We start from the raw sequence: 22,756 nt of genomic DNA, 5'->3' as shown, positions 1-22,756 counted from the left end.
CAAGTCCTGAATGCTCCCCTCCACCCTGCCCCCTGTGTACTGTGGGACAGTTGAAATGGCTTTTCTCGTGTTTCACTAATTGATCAGCAGATTCCTCCAGCTTGCATTGATGAGGCCTGAACTGGGTGGACATCGTTCCTTCGGCCCTCACCCTGTCATCAGTCTTGTCGTACAAGATGAGTCTCACCCCGCGATTGCATGGGAGAGTAACTGTGGCACTCGGCTGTCAGCCTCCTGAAGGGCTTTCTTTTTCAATGGAAAGAACAAGAGATACAAAGTGGTAGATTCCTCACATAGCTTCCCATTTTCATGCACTGCTGCCAGAGGAAAATGAGGGTGTCCTCTTGGCCTTTAGCCAAAGTTTTCATCTCCTTTTATCTATATTCAAAGGTAGCCCTATACCTGCCATTCAGCGGTAGTTTAAATGTATGTGACTGCCTGTAATCTGATGCCATTTTGTGAAGTTTCATTGTCTTGGTAGAATGGGTTGGGGGACTATTTAAGCAATATTAGACAGTATAGTAAATAATCTTACACTCACTTGAGGAGATTTAGGGAGCTCTGAAGATGTTCTGCATGTCACTCAGGTTTTTCTACGATAACCCACTCTAACAGGAGATCAACTGTAATTACTTTGAGAATAACATGATTAATGGGAGTTATGATTTTATATACATACACACATATAAAGGAACGGAGAGGGAGAAAATAATTTATGGAAATAGTGGTTTATTGTAGTTAAAACATGACTTATTTCCAAAATTATTAAATTGACAGCAAAGGCTGACATATTTCTTCCCATCTGGTTCATGATCAGAAAAATTGAAATACAGCACATCAGATTGCTCTCATTGAAATAAGTTCAGCAACTTTGGTACTTTTTAACATATACAGTAAATGCACCAATGTTTCCTTTAAATGATTCCGGTGGTAAACAAACGTTTTCCTGAGATTTTCTCTAGCTTGGTACTCGTATTGTCAAGTGCGTAAGTTTTGATTTTGTTTTGTGTTGAAAAGTGTTAGATTGTGAGTACAATGTTTTTGTCTCTTAAATTATTAATAAGCAGTGTTAAAAAACCCACAGAGCATCTACCATAAAACTGAACTCTGAAGGCTAAAGTTTTGCACTGGTTATGTTTTAAATGCTTAGTGAAGAGGATATGGTATATTGATAGAACAAGTTATATGCAACCTTTGATCTGAGGAGCCTACAAAATATCCTCACACTGATGTATTTCTTGATGAGTGCACTTGTTGGAACTTGGCATTGTCACACATAATTTGAGAAGCTGTCACATGGATGCATAGTTCAGTTTTCCAAGGGGCCCTGTTCCACACTCTTTCATGTCTTTGTTGGTGTTCAGCCTGGGACAATTGCAAGTAATTAGTAACAGTTGTCTGTTTTTCTTATTCTGTATGACAATATCCTCGGGTCTTCTAATGTTCAAATCTGTTAATACACAAATCAAAATTCAAATCTTATATGAGCATGGCTTGCAGTACAAGATAACAGCAGAAGAAAGGTATTCCAGGGGCTGTCTTCTGTGAAACATATGTTGCTGAAATTCTATCTGCGCACCACTTCCTCAATGGCTTTTCTTTTTAATACATGCACACTGTGCACATATGGGCCCAAGCCTCAGTGCCATATGATCATGTGCCACAAGACACCATAGATGATGCACTATTTAGAAGAAACTGCTCTTCAGAGAGACATAAGGAATTTCAGGCATTGATTGACATCATAGTCTTATATAGTATAGTAATTGAAGAGAACAAATGAAGGCCACGAGAAATGATACGGTATACTTGATGTTAAAGGTATAAATATGTAAAGTGAGACCTGACTAGTCAATCAATAAAACAGAAATATTCTTGGAAAGGCCTGAGATTATATTTTGCGTTTCCTAAGACAATCACATCAATTCAAATTATAGTATTTCAAGTTGTATCTGTTCTGTACTAGCAATTAAGGCAAAAACTAAAAACATTTCTATGAGAAAAAAATCCTTTGAAAAATCAATGTGTGCAAATCTGATGTTTTTGTATGGGGAGGAGGAAGTGAGTTGGATGATTTTGTGCACAAGTCTACTTTTTATCTGGGCATTGAATTTTGTTATTCTTCTGTCCTCGAGACAAAGCTCCATTTTAGAATATTTTTCTCGCTTCTCTGGGCTCCGTTTGCAAGTACCTGGGTTAGTTCTTTCTGAATTATATGACAGAAGAATTGCATAACCAGAAATGGCAAATGACCTACTACTCAGACAAACACATACCACTGTGCCACATGGTCCACACTACAGTGATGAACCTTCCATTTCCCACAATTCTTTTTGTTTCCTGCCTTTCACTTCTGCATGTGCACTGTGGAAGCTGGCAATGTGAAGGTCAGCACTAGAACCTGGTTTCATTGGATGGAAACATTCTTAACGGAAGTATTTTTCCAAATTTGTTTTAGACCAGATTCAAAGCATGACTGAACAGAATACACTATATGGTAGGGTAAGATAATAACTAAAATGATGTCTTACTAAATGGATAATTCATTTGCAGTATTCACAATCTTGAAAGCGATATATGAAATTAACTTTCTTCAAGGAATGTCTCCTTTAATCTGTCTGACTTTCCCCTCTAGACAACATTTTGAAAATGGGTTGAGCGCTCAAAAGAAGAACCCATAATGCTTAAGATGGGTAACTAACCCTTGCTGAATCCAAAACACTGGTTCATCAAAAATCACTTAAGTCCTTTTAGAATTATTTAATTTATTTGACTTCAGTGAAGTCTGATGGGAAGTACTTTCATTCCCCAGTTTCTTTTTTGTGTGCTGTAGGGGCAGTATGGGATGAAAAACCATCTTCTGTAAAGCACGTTTGCATACCAGAGCAGAGGTTGTTCATGGAAAATCCTGAGATTGTAAAAAAGTGCAGTAGCAAGCCTTTAGGGAAGAAAAATAGTATTGATTATGATTAGTGCAAATCAAACTCTCTGTTAAATGAATGTGTGAGGCTAAAGGCTGCAGTAGATTGTGACCATCTGGATCATTTAGACGCTACGACAGCAGTAAAGACAAAGGAGAAATGCACTCTGAATCAAGACAGTGGAGGTCAGGAATGGAGAGTCAAACCTTTGTAAATTCCAAGCATATTATCACCAGAAAAACGAGACAATTGATGTAGCATTTGTAAATGTAGAGTCAGCCTTTAAAAACACTAAGCAGGTTTGAGAAAGGACACCATAATAACTATTATAAAAATAAAATGCCTGAACTTGTATTCATGATTCAAACCTGGCCAAAGTCTTTGTCCTCATAATAAATTAAAAATGTACAAACCAAAGGAGTCCAGTCATTCCATCTAGACCGTTTGGTAATTAGTAGCTAATTGACCATTGACTCAATTATGTTATCCAAACACATCTTGAAAGGAGCAAATGTGTCACCTCCAACAACATGGCAGTGTAGTTTGTTCCAGATTTCCACAACCATTAAAATAAAAGGTTGCCTTCTGTTCATAATTTTGAAAGCATTTCCAAGTTTCCACTTGTGTCCTTGGTTCCTGTTTCTCTGCGTATTCCTAAGAAATGCATCGAGTTGACTTTGTCAGTGCCTTTGAGGATTTTGAATGCTTTGATCTGGTCTCCTTGGAGTCTTCTCAGTTCCAGTTACTAAAACATTTGGCTATTTTAGTCTGCCTTCGTGGGACATTCATACAGTCCAATACCATCACAAATGAGAATGAAAATGACTAGAATAAATAGTGAACTCATTCTACAAGTATTAACATTATTATTTTCCCCTAACATAGAATCATTATATTAATAAGTTTTAATGCTTTGAAAAAATGTGTACATGTCTTTACATAAAAGTGTGTAATCAAATTCAGCAAATTTTCAAATGGCGTTACTTGTAGGCAACCATCAGATTTTCTTAATGAGAAACAAGCTTTGTCTCTGCAACTCAAGCTATGAATACTTTTAAGGCAGTTCTGTAATACTTTTATTCACTGTCAAAAGAGACTGGTGCCTTTTCATATACTGTGCTCTACTACTCTTGTAGCTGTCCTTTTTAGACAGAGAGAATAGAACTGGGAAAGAAAAACAGGTTTTCTTTCCAAACACAAATACTTTGTCATGCACATGGGTTCCTCCCTAGAAGTGCATCAGTCTCGTGAGGGAGAGAAGTTTAACAATTACAGTGTGACAGACACTCAAAAACTGCCCACATCAATCAAGTTGATAATGAGGTGGCGAATTGCTGTCTTAAACGATACTGAAGAAAGCACCTACTGGGTTCTCTGTCAATGGATGTGTCAGATTTGTCCCCAGGAAAGGCAGGGGTTGTCCTCAAATCTCTGCATTGTAAAATGACAATGCCGAATTCTTTATTGATCACCTTGGAAAGTTTTCACTGACATGCTATTTCCCCAAGACATTTGAAGACTAGCTATTTTATGGAGTTGATATTGAGCAAAAAAAAAATCCAGGTGTTTTTTCCCACTAAAAAGATTTACTTGGTTAAATTAGTATTCAAGGCCTTGAGCGACTAAAAACGATAATGTTAGCAAGAGCAGTTTTTAAGAAAGCATATCTCTTAATATAGAAAAAGAAAGAAATGTTAAAGCCAGAAAGAACAGAAAAGGGCTTTGAAGGACATTGCAGTTAGAAAAATATCAAATACAAAGTGTATCTGGCAGTAATGCATGAAAGAGGAAAAAAATATTTACCTGTATTATTTCTGTTTTATAGTCATTGAGGAAGACGTGATTTAAAGAAGTATAAGACTATATTTTGGTTAAGATAGTTGTAAGTTTGTTTGAAAGTCTGATGGCAGGGAATAATTGTGGAGAATAATGGATAACCATGCCGAAATGTTTTACAAAGTTTGATGTATACATTTTTATCTCGGCCCTGAACTTACATTTTTATTTCAGTAATCCAGTAGGTGTTATTAATGAGAAACTTATGGAAAGAACACCTAAACAGAAATATTACTGTAATTGCAATTGGAAGTCATTTTGTATAGGTGTCTGCCAGAGGAGGAAAAGTACATGTAATGTGAAAGATGTTTCTACAATCATGAAAGAAGCAACACGAGAAACCAAGTTTCAAAGTGTTGTGTACAATTCTGTTAAAGTGCCTTTACTGGGGTTGAATAACTTGTGGTTCTCTTAAAATTACTGTTTCTTGCAAAGCACCATAATTGTGGGGAAAAAAGATTGTTGTGACAGAACAAGAAACAATCACCTAAAATGTTAACACCCACTTTCTCATATTTTGTGGTGGTTTTCAAGCTTTTAACATTGTAATTGTATTATTCTTTCACTGTAATCTTGACATCCAAAGAGAACGAAACACCTCAATATGCACCTGCTAATGCAATTTTTTTTAGCCCTCAAAGAATAAAAATAGAAGTCCTACTCAAAATAAGCTTAATTATAAAGTCTATTCATTTATATAGAAGAAGAACAAGGAACGCATTGCAAAATGTAACAAAAAAGCACAACTATAAACAATGAGGAGAGATGGGCAAAGAAAAAAAGTTTTTAAACCAAAATGGAATTTAGTTTAAATCATTAACAATTTTACCTAGTTAGCATCCATATTTTCATGAGGTACATTCAAAGGCAAATTCAGTAATAAGACATGTAGTGCAGGGAAATATAACATTTTTAAACAGCACTCTTGGGCACTAATTATATTGCTTATGGAAACCTCTAAGTAACAGGATCAGAGTTCTTATGAAGGAGAGAAGCCACAAAGTTATGTTAAGTTATTTTAATTAAACGAACCATATTATTTTCATGCTGTACCAACATATTTGAGTGTCACAGTTTTAATTTTGTGTTGATACATTTGCCTTGAATTTGCCCTGTGCTGTGTACACGTTGAATTTAGAACTAGCAAATAGAAAACAGAGTACAGATCAATGCTCAAATTTGAGTGAAGTATTTAGTGGAGATACACTCCACTATTAGTAGATGTATAATCTACTAATCAGAATTTTGTGTACATATCTGGACACCACATCACAAAACTAATATTGCTGATCTGGTATCTGTCCAGACAAGAGTGAGCAAAATGTATTCCCTGAGTAAAGGGAATGTCCTACACTGACAGGCTAAAAAAACTTCGCCTTTTTGGTCTTGAACAGAGAAGATAATGAAGAGGAGTGATCGAAGTGTTCAAAAGTCTAAAATGCACTGACAAAGCCAACCCACTGGACTTCTGCAGAAGTAAGTGCATTTAAAATTGACAACAGAAGGCAGAAGTCTGGGACAAACTCCCCACCCATGTATTTAACCTGATGTTCTGGCTTTCTGGCAAGAAACAGCTGGATGAAATATTCAGATCACCTAGCAACTAATAAATAAACTAGATGACTCAAATGGGCTCCTCTCACTTATAACTTTTTATGTTCTTAAGGGATTCCCCAAAAATAATCCCGGCATTAGTAATGTGTAGTTAGTTTTTCATATGAAAATGCTCTGACAACCCAGGTTTTTAAATATTTTATCTTAATATTGGTGGGATTAAGCTTGACTATGAGAATAAGAAACGAAAAATTTAAAAGCTCCTGAAATGTAACCCTGGGTCAAAGTTAAACTAATTTGTGAAGCCACAGGTTTATTCAGGAATTCTGCCTTATGTTTTGAATTGTTTGGAGGATACATTACATTAGAGGCAAAACCACTAACTTACTAATGTATCACAAATTTAGAATCCCTCGTTCCAACCTACCACAAAATGCAGTTGCATCTCTTATTTAGCCTTAATACCACTCTGTACAAACAGCTGAACCTACACAGTATATTTGAGAAGGTCCCAAACTCAGCTGCTTTAAGCTACTGCAACCCTCAAGTAGTTCATACAGTACCTGTCTAGTGTATCATGTGACTTGTCATAGGACCCTACAGTGTTTAATATATTGCAGGCAAGGCTACACAGTGACTGTCCTAAATATTTATAATATTGAACATTGCTCCATCAGCGCTTTATCTTAATTTTAGTGAAAGGTGTAATAATCAAGAAACAGACCCTAAAGTGCTGTATGAGAATGGCTACTTACTCTTCTCTTTCTCTTACTGTTTCTCTGTAGCGGGCATTGTCAAAATAGCACTGTTCCATTCCAAAACTAATACATTAATAGGGTTATTGACAAATCGGTATAAGTATTGAGCAGCTCCATTACAATTGTGAAAAGAGGAAATAAAGTGAACCCTTAGAATTACTGTTTTAATTAAAGTGAAAACAAAATAGTTTACTTCCTGAAGAAATGTTTCTTAAATCATTACTTATATGTGATGGTTTTCGTATTACCATTCAAGAAACATCTTCTTTTGACAAATCCCAGAAAAAACATCATTATGAATTCACAGTAGAATGTAGTTAACATTTTGTAATCAGAGAAAATGTTCCACTTTTTTCCTCTTTGGAAGCATACAATTGCTCTTTCTTAAACCATACAAAAAACTGCCAGCATTTCTCCACAAATTGCAATATTTTCTATTATTTTGCATGAATTCCATATCTAGCTTTTTATTTTATTTTTTTGGCTTTATAAGCGAAGCAACTTTTGTTAATTCAAAAGAAACTTTTAACACATTTTCCAACTCCTTCTTCAGAGATGGAACTAACAGTTCAGATGAGCATTTGTGTGATGGAATTGGTACTTCGTGAACCTGAACTGACCTTAAGTGCACATGAAAGTAATCTCTTAAATGCACTAATGGCTGATAGTACAATGTTTCACGAAGTTGGGTGTGAGATATGGATGTATGTGTGTCGTGGAACAAGGAGAACAGCACCTCTTTAATCTTGTACCTTGTGCACTTGTGTTATTAAGAATAAACACAGCATACGGGCCAGATGGACAGAGATGCTCTTTTTAAGAATCCTAATTGCTGTTATTTATCAATGGGACATTAAAGCAGAAAGAAAATGTGTCTGAGATGAAAGCAGCAGACTGAAACGGTGTAGGTACCCACATAAATTGAGTACTTAGTCTGGAGGTGGGCACAGAGCATCCTATGATGTCACTCGGCGAAAGAAGCTTTCTCATGGGAAAAGTAACACTTTGCTTGCATAAAAGAAAAGAAAGCCATAATAGTTGCAAGCGCAACTAGTTTGCTGTTTGATGTAACCATGTTATCTGTTGTTTCAACTTTTTGTTTCTATTCAAAGCATAAACGTGATTATTGAAGTGGGCTGTTTCGTCTTCTTGGAGCACAAAAGTCCCTTCGCTAATTGCTGCCACATCAAATAAGTAGAAACACCCCAAAGGGGAGCCTTCAAACTAATGTGAAAAAAATCAAGCATTGCTAAACGCTGGTTACTTTTTTTTGTTATTTCCCATCAAAGATTAGGATTCTGGGCTGGGGAGTTGGGGGGGGTTGCTTATCACACAGGAAGACCTCTCTGCAGATTAGTTCTGCATCAGCGGCAGTTTGCTATTCGATTCGGCTGCAACCAATCTACCGCTAGCACCTTTATTGTTTTTCTACGCTAAGCAAGAACACTGGACTGTACAGGGAACAAAAAAGAAAGGCTGAGGACACTGTGTGTTTCCAAAGTGTAACCTCTCCTCTTGCCGTCATGCCCCAATGATATGAGTGCCTAGGACGAGAGTTTGCACCACACAGAGAGAGAAGAAGCTGTCAATTTCAGGTTTTTCAAAGAGCATCGCTTTTGTGCAAAACAGGGCCTAAAAGTCACAGTCCATATACTCTACAAAGCATGTCAGGAGTCAAAAAGCCATTGACTGTTTTGCATTTAACATGATTCATTTCTTCTTTTTTTCACACCATTTTTCTAGCACCCCGACTCTTGTCTTTGTTGCTGGGGGATGGGGGAGAATTCGGGGGGGGTTAGGTCTGTGATTCTGCTTAGCTTACTAGTATCTTGTGAAGGTCATGACCTCCTGGTATTTAGTCATAGGGACTGGAGGCAGCAGCACCTTTTTGATGCCAACAGGTCAGCCCAACAGTTAGAAAGCTTAAAGATAAACGTATCTGGTAGACACAATCCAATCTATCACCACTGCTTACACTATAGCATTGAACCATGGAGTGTTGTCAGTCACAGATAAGTAAGCTGTTAGAGGTGACCATAAATCATCTGACAAAAGGTTTGATTATCCCTTTCTTCATAAATATCTGTATGATCATTTTAGTCTATGTAAAAGAATTTAATAAAAATATTTAATTTTTTCCTCAGTTACTTCCTTAAAAGTTTGGATGCCCCATATTTATAGACACTTCACAAAGGCTGTCATTGAGTTTTGTACATCTGAGTTAATATGCCATGAGGATGCTCTGACATATTGTTAAGTGAAGAAGCATAGCTCTCAGGTAGTTCAATGCACTGTATAAAAGTGAAATTCTAACATTGTCTTAGAAGGCTAACTTTTGAGAATATTCTTTTGATCAATGTTTTACTGAAGAGGAGAATACTAGCCTGTTTTTGTAGACTTTCCCTATTTTTTACTTTCGGGATAGGTTATTTGTCTCATCTCTGCATTAATATTCCTATCACAAAAATCCAGCACTTTTATTCTCAGGCTTCAAACAATTGTGCAAGGTGTGCTTCTTTGTGTCATGTGTGTGTTTTGCTGTGAGTCTAACGTATGTACAGGTTGTCAGTGCTTTCTCTCTGCTTATACTTGGCGTGAAGAACACTTTTACATTAGTTCGAGGCAATCCAGAAAACCTGAAAGGCATCTTGTGAATAGAGATCTCAAAGCAAGCATACCAGAAAAGGACTAAAAATATGTGACAGGCAGATAGGAGCCCACTATGGTGCAACTGGAAGGTTAACAGAAATGTATGTATTCTCTAAGCATTTCATATTAATCTCTTCATTTCAAACATTTTCCGGCACAAGTTAAAGAATGTAATTGTGTGTGGATCAATGAGATTTTTGATTTCCAAGACACAGTGAAAATATTAACTCTATCAAAAAAAACTTTCCCCAAGCTGCATATTTAACTGTAGGAGAATTTTTTAAATCAACTGTCCATCTAAAAATACTGTGATATACTGTATACGTAGGAAATTGTGCCTCTCCCATTGCTTTCTAAAAAAAGGGTCATGTATTTTTTCAAATTAAGGGGCATTAAATTAGCCGTGGAAGGGACATATCTGGTGTTACCTGCTGCACGACAAAGCTTCTACTTCCAGCGAAGGTAATGGAGCCTTCAGCAAGGTGACACAGCATTGTAAAGCGAAACAAAGCAAAGCAGATGATGCTGGAGTTAATTATTTTATGGTTGGTTCACAGAGAGTGAATGTGAGGACAGGAGCCTCAGTCACAGAGAACGTTTGAGCTCAGAATAAACAACAAGCCTTTGATCCAGCAAATTATTTGACAGGACCATTTCAGTGCAGCAACACAAAGACAAACAGCATTATTGAAAGACTGCAGCACAAAACACCTTGTAACTACTTTGGCGTCATGTTCATGGGAAACCACTTGCTTGTGAAACAGCATGCACCTTTCTTTAGAAGAAAAGCCCTGTGCCTTTTCCCTATCAATCCAGAGATCTCTTGTCCATCTGCATCACAACCAAATGTCGACACTGATCTCTTCGCCTGTATCAGAAATCAGCCCTAATCTTTTGGGGAAGAACATATTTTGTCTTGTAACAGAATACCAGGATTAAATGTGTGACAAAAAGTTCTGTTTGTTTGGAGTACTCTTTGTAATTTAAGTTTGGACTTTGGGAGCAAGAAAGGTCATAACTGCATTAAGAACACTTTTACCTTTTCATGTAATCTGAAAATCCAGATTTGCTTCAGTGTCTAAGACACAATGTGGGATGTGATGTTAGGACTTGTCAATAATTTTATTGAACTGTAATTATTAAAAATAATTTCCCTATGATATACAGGAATATATGTCTGATAATTACTTTATAAAAAACTGGAATCAACTGTGTAGAATACATGTTTTGTTGTAAATGTTTTGAAAGTGTAATTCTATTTTAATTTCCTTAGGGATTCTTATTGTATTTTGTGCTTTTTTTTTTTTACAAAGGGGGGTGTCCTTTCTTCCACTTAATAAAAACAGAATTTTATCCCTTTCACAAGTTTATCCTTCCTTTAAAGCTATAAGTCATCTCAAAACATTAGAACATGGGACACTTTAGAAGCACATTAATTCTGAAGTTCTAGCTAGAAGATGTAAATGCTTTTTGGACAAGACCACCATGTAACCCTAACATTCCCTGCATCTCAGCAGCATAAGGCAGGGGGTCATTTTTTCTTGGTCTCAGCGTTAGTACTTTGCCGCTAGAGAGGAAGACGGGGTTTGTAAGAAAATTATCACAAATCCTTTAACACTAACTGCACAGCTGGCTAGAAACCAGGAGACAGCTTTGAAAGGCACTGGCCACAAGCAGGCTAGTGGTTACCTTAGCTTCCTCTCTTCCATTCAATCCTGAGTAGAGCAGAGGAAGGCAGGAGGGCAATAATAGCGGATTACAAATCACACAAGACAAGCATTAACTCCCTATGTACAGAAATACAAAAAGCTTCAATACTATTAAACCTTACGGGAACAGTACAGAACCAGTGAAAAATGCACAGCAATTTCTTACCATGATCAATGTGTATGTTGTGAGATTACAGCGGAATTCAGAAGTTATGAAATCATTCATAATTCTAATCATACATTTGTCAGCCTTTCAATTTCACCATTATATCCACACATGCAATTCCTATTTTTAAACCTTGGCTTCTACACTGCAACTGCTCATGTGGGAATACAGGCACGCACTGGGTTAAAGGTTCACTCTTATAGGACATCTGAGTTGAAGGATTCCTCAGTGCTGATAATTTGACTAGAATAACCACCGTAAATCGTTTTCTTAAATAAAACCTTTTTTTCATTGCTGTAGGTCTATGGCGAATGAACTCTTGAAGGTACTTAAAAGACCCTTGCTGACAGAAAGGAATTTGGAGTGGCCATAGAAAATCTGTCCAGCCAAAGAATGTTTTTTCTTTATTATTGTATTATTTTCAGCGTGTCCAAGCAAAAGAATTCAGTGGAAATAATGCAATTTTGCAGCTTGTTTAATGAATTTAATGAGGATGTTAGAACAGTGTAAAAAAACAAAAACCAACAAGATTTCTGGATTTTTTCTTTAATTTAATTATTTTCAAAACAAGAATAATCATTCTTTTGGTACTTGGTGATTTTATTATTATTTCTAAATAAACATTTGATTTGAGTATATTATGGAAATTTCAATGTGTTTGAAATACATTATCTTGATAACCCAAGCTGCATATAAATTAATTGATATACATTTTTTTATATTCTGCCTTATGCCCTTGCTTGCTGGGATTGGCTCTGTCTCCCTCACAACCCTCTCCTGGTTAAAATAGTTAGAAAATGGATGGATGGAATATTTTGGATACAAATATTTTGCAGATTTTGGCTTTTGTCTACTGCTAATAATCAAAATCAGAAGTATATTAGGGATATGTAAAGCTGTGTAATATTTTATGTGATGTATAGAGGTTTAAGAAAGATGTACAGAAAAAATAACAGTAATGAAAACATGCTCATTTAAAGCTAAACCTATGATTATGATGTTTGAGTTGATTATGCATGTACACTCACTGCATGTCCTTTTTTCATGGGAAGACTTTTTAAATAAATCTCAGTTTACAATATTGAGTTGATAAATGTTAATTACAAGGTAAACTGTTTCATTTAAAACAACTCTGCCAAATAACAACCAAATAATAATCAATTGCATGCATAACATACATTTTTTCATACTATCTGGGGCAGAGCACAAAAAGTTGACATCTGTCATTCTGAATTCTATGGATTGTAAAGGTTTTACGTATGTCTTGCTGTCCCCAACATTCTGTAAAAAGAGCCCCAGAATACCAGAGCCATAACTGCATGATTTGAAAACACCACAGATAAAGCTGGTGTTTACTAATTTAGGTTGTGTAGGACTACAGAGGAGCTGGCAGTTAAAGAAACTGAGCCCGTGAAGTTGTGACCTGGATGGCCAAAAATGGATGCAAGATAAAAAATGTCAATTCTGAATTAGATTCAGTTAGGACTGAAGATCCAAATGAAATAATCAGCAAATTCCAGCAATTATTCCAAAGCAGTGCTGCTGGTAAGCAACTCTTATACTGGACAACAGAGTGAGTTTCCAGCATATTTGATTTCCATTTTGAAGTAGGCACACAAACAGGGCCTCCTTGGTTCTTCCTAGGTTAAATCACATAAATGCTCAATTCTAGTACTTGTAGGCTCTCAAAAGCAGGTTAGGCAACTTACAATAGCCCAGAAACTGCTGGTCCATTAGTTGACTATACTGGGACACCTTAAGGGACAGTACTAGATGAATATTGCCAGAGTTCAGCAGTTTGATTTTAGACAGATTTTTCTTCAGCATACAATAGCACATCTTGTGGCTTGGAGTCATTTGTAAGAATATAGTTTTATTATTGATGACTGCACCAGTCCTCCGTCAGTTCGACGACTACTGTTGTTGGTGCTGTGGGATAGTGGCGACAAGACATGTAATTTCCAAAATACTCTATTCTTTCTGATACGCAATAGCAGTAAGATGAGCTGATTAGCATTAATTTAAGCCATAAACAAGGCTTCTACTGTATAAACTTCCACAGATATTACAAAATGTTTGAGGGGACAGAAATTAACTCTTTTTCCAAAGACAACAAAGTGTTAAGAAAATAGGTGGGGGTCATATAAACAATGAAAAACAGAATATTGGAAGTGTCATGTCAGTGTTAGTGTTTTTGTGTTCCAAACCACCGTGTCTTGTGCAGATCACTTAGACTTAATGCAGGTCACATACAACATCCTTATTCATTGTTATTTGTTAGGACACTTTTTTTTTACCTTCACTGAAATGTTACAGACCTCCATGATGTGCATAAAATGTTATTGTTCCAACAAAGAAACTGTGCATTGTGGTTCTTGTACATCACACATATTCTAGTTAACCCCCTTGAAGAAGAAAATCAACATATGGAAACATCTAAATCTAGACATAAACCACAAATTAAGTAGCCGTCTCAACTAGAAATCACATAAAAACATACCCTTACAAATGTTTTCTATTCTTAGATATCAAGAAATACAAACACACAATTACATCCACCCACCCCAGCTTTTAAAAAAAAAAGATTGCTAATGATCTGATTAAACTATAGAAGTAATTCCTGATTTTATAAGCAGGTTATGTGTAACGTGTATATATATAGTGGCAATCTATAGACATCTCTAGCCCTCAAAACATATGAATACTCATTTATACATCTCCCAGTTATTCCAGAACGTGTCCAAACGATACATGTCCAAGCAGCAAACACTGCAACAGCAAAGTAAAGGGAAAATGCTGCCATCTAGTGATTTAAACTCTCTTCCCAATTTAAAGACTCGGGTAATGGGAAAAAAACAAAGAATGGTAATGGACATTTTAAAACTTTATCATAAAGAATTCTATAGTATATTGACATATATATCAGATTATAACCAAAATCAATGATATCATTCATTATCTATTTGATAAACATTCTTCATAAGCTAGTTTAATTTATGAAGTCCTTCAAAAAGTGAGGTACACTTTAAAATGGGAAGCAGCAATAGTTATTTCCGTAAATGTTTCAAATAGTAGTTCTTGGACTTTTGATAATACTATAGTATTACATCAAGCATTAGAAAAGGTCGCAATAATTCTTTGTCCATCAACTCCTACATCTTTCTAAAAATAAACTTTATGGCTGTCTTTTACTGCAGGAATGAGCTGAAAAGTATTTCAATGCAAGATACAAACTAGACAACATAATACTCATATTCTCATCTCTTGCATGCAAAACTAGGAATATTCTTGTGGTGTGTTAAAATGGGAGTTATTACTTTTTGTATTTTTATATACAAATCCTCCCATTTTCTAACCCCTTCTTCCAATTCAGGGCCATGGGGGAGCCAGAGCCTATTCCAGCAAGCAACAGGCACAAGGCAGGGTACACCTTGGACAGGGTACTTGTCCGTCACTGCAGACACACAGATAAGCACCACAATAGGTTTTTGGACTATGAGAGGAAACTGAAGCACCCAGTAGAAACCCACACAAACACAGGGAGAACAGATAGCACGCCAGGTCTGGAATTGAACCCAGGGCCCTAGCACTGCAAGGCAGTAATGCTGACCACTGTTCAACCATGCTGCCCTTATATACCCCCATCTTGCTTTATTGGCTCATATAAATTTAGGAATAATACCATTGAATGAAACTTCTTTTTTTATGCCACAATTAGGAAAAATGGTTCCAGACTGATAGCCTCCACCTTCAATGGTCTGCTGTGAGGTGAGCAGACATAATCAGTGATTGTGCACTGAAGATAGTAGTATTATGAGTCAGAACCCACTGGCTACCTGTCCTCAAATGTACTTTAAAGCAACAGAGAAGCTCATCACCTTAAACTTAAGAATCTTTTTCCTGCAACTTTTTTTCTTCTGTCAATGTGTCCTTAGAAGCCCACAAAAAGAGGTAAACTTTGACATCTGATCATCCTTGATATTTTCTTACATGGCTGAAAGTTTTCGGCATGAGTCTGTGATGTTGAGTTTTTTTGTTGGTGTTTGTTGCCTCTGGTTTAATAATCCAATGATACAAAGGACGTTGAGGGAGAAACTGTGCAGCTGCATAGTGGAGCACAGTGCAGAATGGACTCCTTGCTATATAAAAGGACATCAAAGGCAGATGCTACGGTATGCTGAACTGCCATCCTTCTTCAAGTTTGAGAAGCCAGTGTTGACAATTTTTCTTTCTCTGAAAAAGATAGAATGGGTAGTATTAATCTACAACAAAATCTCAAAACATAATACATACAGTAATATCCAAGAAGTAAATTAAATTATCAGAGGACAAATATAATGGGATTTAGATTGAAATACTGCATTGACTTATATATTATTCCTATTTAGATTGAAATACTGCATTGACTATACACTATTTTTTTGTATTCTGCTCCTATTTTATGTTGAACATTTTATGAGTTCTTTTTTAAGTTATTGTACCCATGCTAGAGACACTGTGACATAATCAATACAGCAGTTTACACAGGTGTGGAAGTCATTTGCCAGCTTATTCAGTGAAAGGTAACTGATTTATAAAGGCATTAATCTTTGATAACCTTGAAGGATTGCACACTGTTAATCTGTTTATTTAAATGATCAAAACAGTGTCATTCACCTGTGATGTTGTTTCTTGCTGTTGAACACTCTACAAAACAGCTGTTAGATACAGTATCAGCTCAGAAATGGTTCTGAATATGTTGACTATCAACATGTTTTTTTATATGAGATCTATTTTGTGCAACCTGTTTGGTGTTCAGTTTTTTTTTACTCAGTCCATTTCTCACTAAACACTTAACACTAAAAAGAAGAATATCAACTTTGTAATCAGAAAGGATGACTGGAATTTAACAGAGTAATTACCCCTCTAAAAAGTCTGAAAAACACAAATACCATCACTGCCCTAAAGTATTGTTTGTATCTATAGTAAGCAGCATGGCAATCCATGTGGAAGTTTACGGTAATACTTTTGCACAGTATTTTTCTCTTTCTGTCTAGGATTGTAATTCATGACCCTTCATTCTGCATTTATTTTGATATACCAGAGTAAACCTTTGCTTATAAAGGTTTCATTCTCAGACCGATGTGCTTCAGCTGATGTGGTTGCAATCAGACCATTGAATGGGCCATGGTGAGTGTGAGGTTGTATGATTGGAATGGGTTTTGGAGGAACTGGAATAGGTTTGGAATACTGGGTGGTACCTACTGAGCCACTCAATCACCTTGGAGGTGCAGCAGGTACCATGCAGCCCATTCATTGTCACTCCACGTGCTCCCGGTACTCAACCACTCTCCTCAATTCCATTCCATGCTCTGATCATAAACCGATTGCATGGAAGATTTTCTGTCTACTGTGATAATAAAACTGAAAACATGACAACTGTTCATACATGAAAAAAAAGGGGGAATTTACACAAGACAAAGATATCAAAAGATTTTCTTGATTTTCTTTTTCTCTGATTTGATTTTCACTGCCAGTCTAATCCACTGCTGTCCATCTTGTTGTCTCACTCAACTCTTCAGTGCCCAGTGGTTTGACAATTGGGTGTTATGGACTGGTGTTAATGTGTGATGTGCTTAACTAGAAACCAAACCCACTTTACTGCTGGAAAAAAGAAGGCTTAACAAACACTGCTACTTTTTATGTGTCTCATAGAATCTTGTAATAATTAAAAATACGTATATATACTTACAATTCACACTGTTTTGCAACATGTTGCAGCAATTGGAAAACCAATCTCTTACACTAACAGACTGTCAAGATGTATACATCTTTCATTTTACAGTTTTGAAGTGGAATGTACATAGATTTGGAAAATTTGGTATTTGCATTTCATACTATGTTACAACTTAGCATTCATGCAAAGAACTATTTAAATTAATTAGCATTAAAATAACATATTTTGAGAGCTGGGGCTTCTAAATGTTATGAACATTGGAAACAACAGGAAGGAGTTATTTTGAATCATGCTCAAAGGGTGTTACAAAGGTGTCATCAAGAGCAAGTGTTTTGAGAAGCATTTAGCAGAATGAACATCTGGTCACTGATATTTAAAATGCCAGCAATGAATCACTTCAGTACCATTCTTATCAATAGAAGCAGAATTTACCTAAGGGCAAAGGGCACTGAAAAGAACTCATATACATGATTTCAAGCTTTCACACTTCACTTTCAGCCACTGACATGGAGAAAAATTGATTTCAGCAAAAAAAAGTATGGCCTTTTGCCCAGGGGGGTCTGTATTGAATTATGAGTGGATGCCTAAGTCAGCCTGCCACCATTTTCTATAGGTCACTGCACAGATCATCAAAGTGTATCTGTCCTGCTATATGTCATAAGAACGTAAAGGAAAACTGTAGGTGCAATGACTCACAAGTGTTAGTTATTACTCATCAAAACTTAAAACTAAGTGGAAGAAAAGTCCACTTTTGGGGTTAGCTCCAAAAAAGTCTATTTATAATAAAGAAAGGAAACCAGGCCCTTCCGAATGACTGAAAATAGGTCTGAGATGGATTTTTGAAAACTGTATAGTGTTTTTAAACATATACAGTACTGTATAAGCAAGATTGTTGTATGGTATTTATGTGCCTGTTGTGGGATCTGAACTGAAAGTGATCTACAGTAATTTGATTACTGTGTTAGCTGATGTACAGTATATCTTGACACCAGCCTCTCAATGTATTTGGTGCAAGTTAGAATATTAGTTCTGCATCGAGATTCATTGCATCGACAGTAATTTTAGGTAGGATGCTGTCTGTGCCTAAAGATCTGTCACACAAGACATTATCTAGAAAACTTCTTACAAATGTTTTTTTAAAGTCACAAATTTAAGCTTATATACACAGGAAAAGTTTCTGTTTTATAGAATGAAAATGAGCTCACCTTTCTGTACTTATTTTGGATAAAACAATTCAGTTTGAAAATACTCAACATAAATGTCTTTGACAGCACACGCACATATTCTTGGTTTTCTGTAAATGACTGCTATTAGTTTTGTGGCTTTGCTGTTATGAGTTTCAAAGCCGTGCTACATCAGACAATGGTTGTCAGTTACAAATTACATTCAGCACATGATAACTGTTTTTTTTGTTTGCCAGTGGCAAACAAAACAATCTTTGTTCTGCCTAATCATGAAACCTGCCATCAAATATTAGACGTAGTCAACTAGAAGTGGGGTCAAGGTTTTGATTTCAGCAGTTGGGTTTACTCTTGAGCAGGGTTTCTCTGCATAATTATCAAGTACAGTCATCTTGAATTGTCTTCCAATCAATCTTTCTGTATTATTTTTCATGTTCTGTAGACGTGTGGTGCAATAAATTATAATGTACCATATTATATATTTAATATAGTATATCACTACACTGTATCCACTACACTATAGTGTATACAGTATATATTATACATAGCACTGCATATCGTAAAATATAGTATGTTTTATATAGTATATCACTATATTATGCAATGTAAAGCACCTGTATGTCAATGGAAACAAGCCTTAGCGTGATGCAGGGAAATAAATACATTAAAATTCAGATTAGTACTAGTTAACTCCTGAACCAATATAAAATGTCCATAGTTCCACTAAGGTATTAAGGCTGGATTTTTATAAAGGGCTTACAAAGTAGAATAAAGTATACAGTAGATTGCAAAAAACTCCTAAGAAGCACTTTGTTTGACTTCCATGGTGAGGAAAAATCCTGCAGCCTGCGGCATCTGAGTGTTTTCTCAAGAGAACAGAGAAGCCCCCACCTCCATTGCCACTCCAAAAAACACAGAGGAACATATGAGAGGAATACAGTTTTCCTACTGAACATAAAAGTGAAAGACAGTGGGTACAGATCACCCAAAGTATCACTCATCAAGCTAAGCCTCACTTTAGAAGGGTCAACATTCATATGGTAGTGTTGTCTCTGCCCAGGACAGCGGGATACCCTTGTTAGTGCATGCACTAAAGTTCCAGACACTTTCATGCATTTATTGCAGGCTGAGGGTAGCCAATTTAATGTTTGAATAGTCGTGCTTTCCCATGGTAACAGACAGAAAAACAATGATTTCATCTCCCAGAACAGTAACCCAACCCATAGCGGAGTACTAACTCGATGCCCACTCTAACCCAAAACAAAATGGAGCAGCTGTCAAAATCACAATTATTCTATTCTGACAAATTAGGGAGCTACAGCCTGTCTTATGAACTGTCACTCCTAGCTCACAGCATAAAATAACGTATATGTTACTGTTTCCATGCATGCACAATTGTGTGGATAGGGCTTTCCATGAATTCCGAACATTCCGTGAATTCTCAGTTTTCTATATAAAAATACTTGATAAGTGTATTATAAAATTATAATACGATTTTTAACAATAATAGTTGTTCCAACATGGTAATGATCACACTATAGTGCCAAAATGGCCAGACAATAATTTGAAGAAAAGAAAATATTCAGGCTGCCACCCATTCAAAAACCACAATCTGATTAGAAATCTGCAGCCTATCATGGAAGGCCACTGAAAAAAAACAACAACACTGAAGAAGTCATCTGTAAGACATCAGTCAAATTATGCCTGGAAAGCTTTAAAAAATTGCCTGCATTTTTTGGTTCAGGCCAAAAGCAGAAGGGTGGTCTAATAAGTACAAGGGATGTGAATTGAGTCAAGGGATGAAGTAAATGAGGTATTTTAATCCCTTCTTTAAATAGGAAAGGCACTGAAGAGGGTTTTTTGTAGTCTTTGAAGATACTTTTTTTTCTAAAAAAAGGATGACTTTACTTAGACAGATGCACTCCATTTAAGTGTGCTGCTATTGCTAGCTTTTGTCCGTGTTTTGTAGTATTATGTGCTGCACACGCAGCTTCGGGAGACTGGGACTCCAAGGCCAGCTTGCTTGTGCAGTTTATGTAATTGACTGCTCCTGTTCGTCAGTGTTTAGGAAACGAGGAGAAAGTGGATTTGAAGGCTTGCTTTCGTCACTGTCCCCCGTTCTCCTGCTGGTGTTTGTTGCTTTTTTGGGTCTGTTTGATGTCATAACACGAATCATCTCCTGATGCTGTCAGCTTGCTGGAGCACATCAAGGTTGTAATGTCAGTCTCCAGTTTAGTTCCTGTAGTTCTGAAGACCAACTGCAGGTTCCACAAGCTCTATGACGTAGACAGTGTCCAAGAACATTAGATCCTGCCTTTACAAAGAGCAACTCGTGTTAACGTCACTACAGAAATACTGTATGCATGCCACATTCTGTTTCATGTATCCAAGAACTGCCAATTAATCTCTAGAAGCTACCACATGGTAGCTCATTCCTTTAAGGAACAACAGTAAAATTTAACAGAGCTTTTAAAAATCTGCTTTTACTCGGTTCAATAATTTATTCATTCAAATTCAATTATATTATAATAGCACTGTTACTGAGCAGATTCTTTCTTCAAGTGAACAAAGTATTAACAAATGGTGTTTTAAAATCCTGAAGAGGAAGAGGTATCTGTTCATTTCTTTCCCTTGGCTAGCCCCTGTCAAACACAGATGCAACCCATTTTGCTTGGAACAGGACTGTGTAGGAGCAGAATAGCCTGGAGACAAAGTGCCAGTGGAAATATGAAAACAAGTCCACATAGTCTGCATGTGGCCAAGTGGAATGCCACATGCAGAATGATGACTAGCAGCAGAAATTAAATATTTAGACTACCAAAAGGAGACTCTAACTGTGAAAGTGCTGGAACTGATAAGGCCCCATAAGATGTGCTCGGTGTTGTGCTGGGGGTGTAGCTTTATCTGTCACAGGAGGTTGCTGTGGGCTGCCACCGACAGTCTTGGACAGAAACGGCTGGGGGTCTCTCCTGCCCTGCTAGGCCACAGAGAACCCCCACCACAGCCTGTCATCACTGATCTGACAAGGCCGAAACAAGATCTAGCACCTCCTAATCGGGTGCTATCTTTAGCAGGCTAGTACATGAAAGTGTCCTATGTGCCCAGAAGAGGCAGAGACCATGCAACAGTCATTGATGACAGAGTGTCAGGAGCAATTTGTACACATCTTCTTGAGCTGGAGTGTGAGCAGCCCCAGCAAGCTTCAGTCTGGCTCTTGAGGGTTCCGAAGGGAGGTTATTTATTCAGCAGATGGTCAGAATGACATTCTCAACACTTGACGGACGGGACCTGAAGTTCTCTATGAAATCTGTTATAGAAAGGAAATGAAGGGAGCTGGTTTACTTTCACACACACACATTTTGTTTACACACAGACTTTGAAAGTAGAAAATATAACAAGAGGTTTTCAAAGAGGCTGCAAAACCATGGCCATCTGTGAATGGAAATGTATTTCTGTTGGTGCTCAAGTTCGCTTTTGGTACATTTACATAATGCACACGAATTAGGATATTGCACAGAAAATAACCAGAGAAGGTGGGCTAATTTCGAATGTTCTCAGGGTGTGGCACAGCATGGACCACACAAATCCACTGAGGTTCAAACCACATAATTGGGAAGGTTATGGAAAGGATGTGATCATTGTTCTGTGTTGGTGTGGCACGCAGCTAAAGAGAAGGGTCTGCATCACAGCTGGAGGGGAGTAAGAGTATCATTCCTGTACACTAGATTTCTCAGTTCTCTGTCATCATAAAGACAGAACACATGTATTCAGTGGCCGAGTAGGCGATGTTGTCTAAGTTCTAAAAATTCCATGTTTTGTTTTTGATTTCCAAAAACTATATTAAAATAAAGAAAAAAAAACATGATACTTTTTTAACATTACATTTGTATATGTCTTAAACTTGGAACTTTAAAATGTCAGATGTGTTTTAAGATTAGGAATTTAAACCAAGCTGAAGTACTTGATCATTCTGTGTGTCCAAGGCCACATCAATTTCCCTCATTTCGCTCAGTTCTGTAATATACTGTGATGCTTCTTTTGCTGGCGGTTCTGCTGTCATCACTCCAAGGCTGCAGATCACGTATTCAGCAAAATTCACACAGCTGTGCTAATAAAGAGAGGAAATAATACCCACGTAACTGGAAAAGGGGGGATGACCTATAAAATAGGGTACAAAGTCACTGTCCAGGAGGCATGAAAATATTGATTTTTTCTTCTTTTTTTCAACTCCACAAACATGTGGGATTTAAACTCTCTTAAGCAATC

This window comes from Atractosteus spatula, chromosome 16 (genome assembly GCF_055471065.1).
Source record: "Atractosteus spatula isolate fAtrSpa1 chromosome 16, fAtrSpa1.hap1, whole genome shotgun sequence".
In the NCBI taxonomy this organism is placed as follows: Eukaryota; Metazoa; Chordata; class Actinopteri; order Semionotiformes; family Lepisosteidae; genus Atractosteus; species Atractosteus spatula.
The sequence above is the reverse complement of the archived record's forward strand: the minus strand, read 5'-3'. Positions refer to the sequence as shown.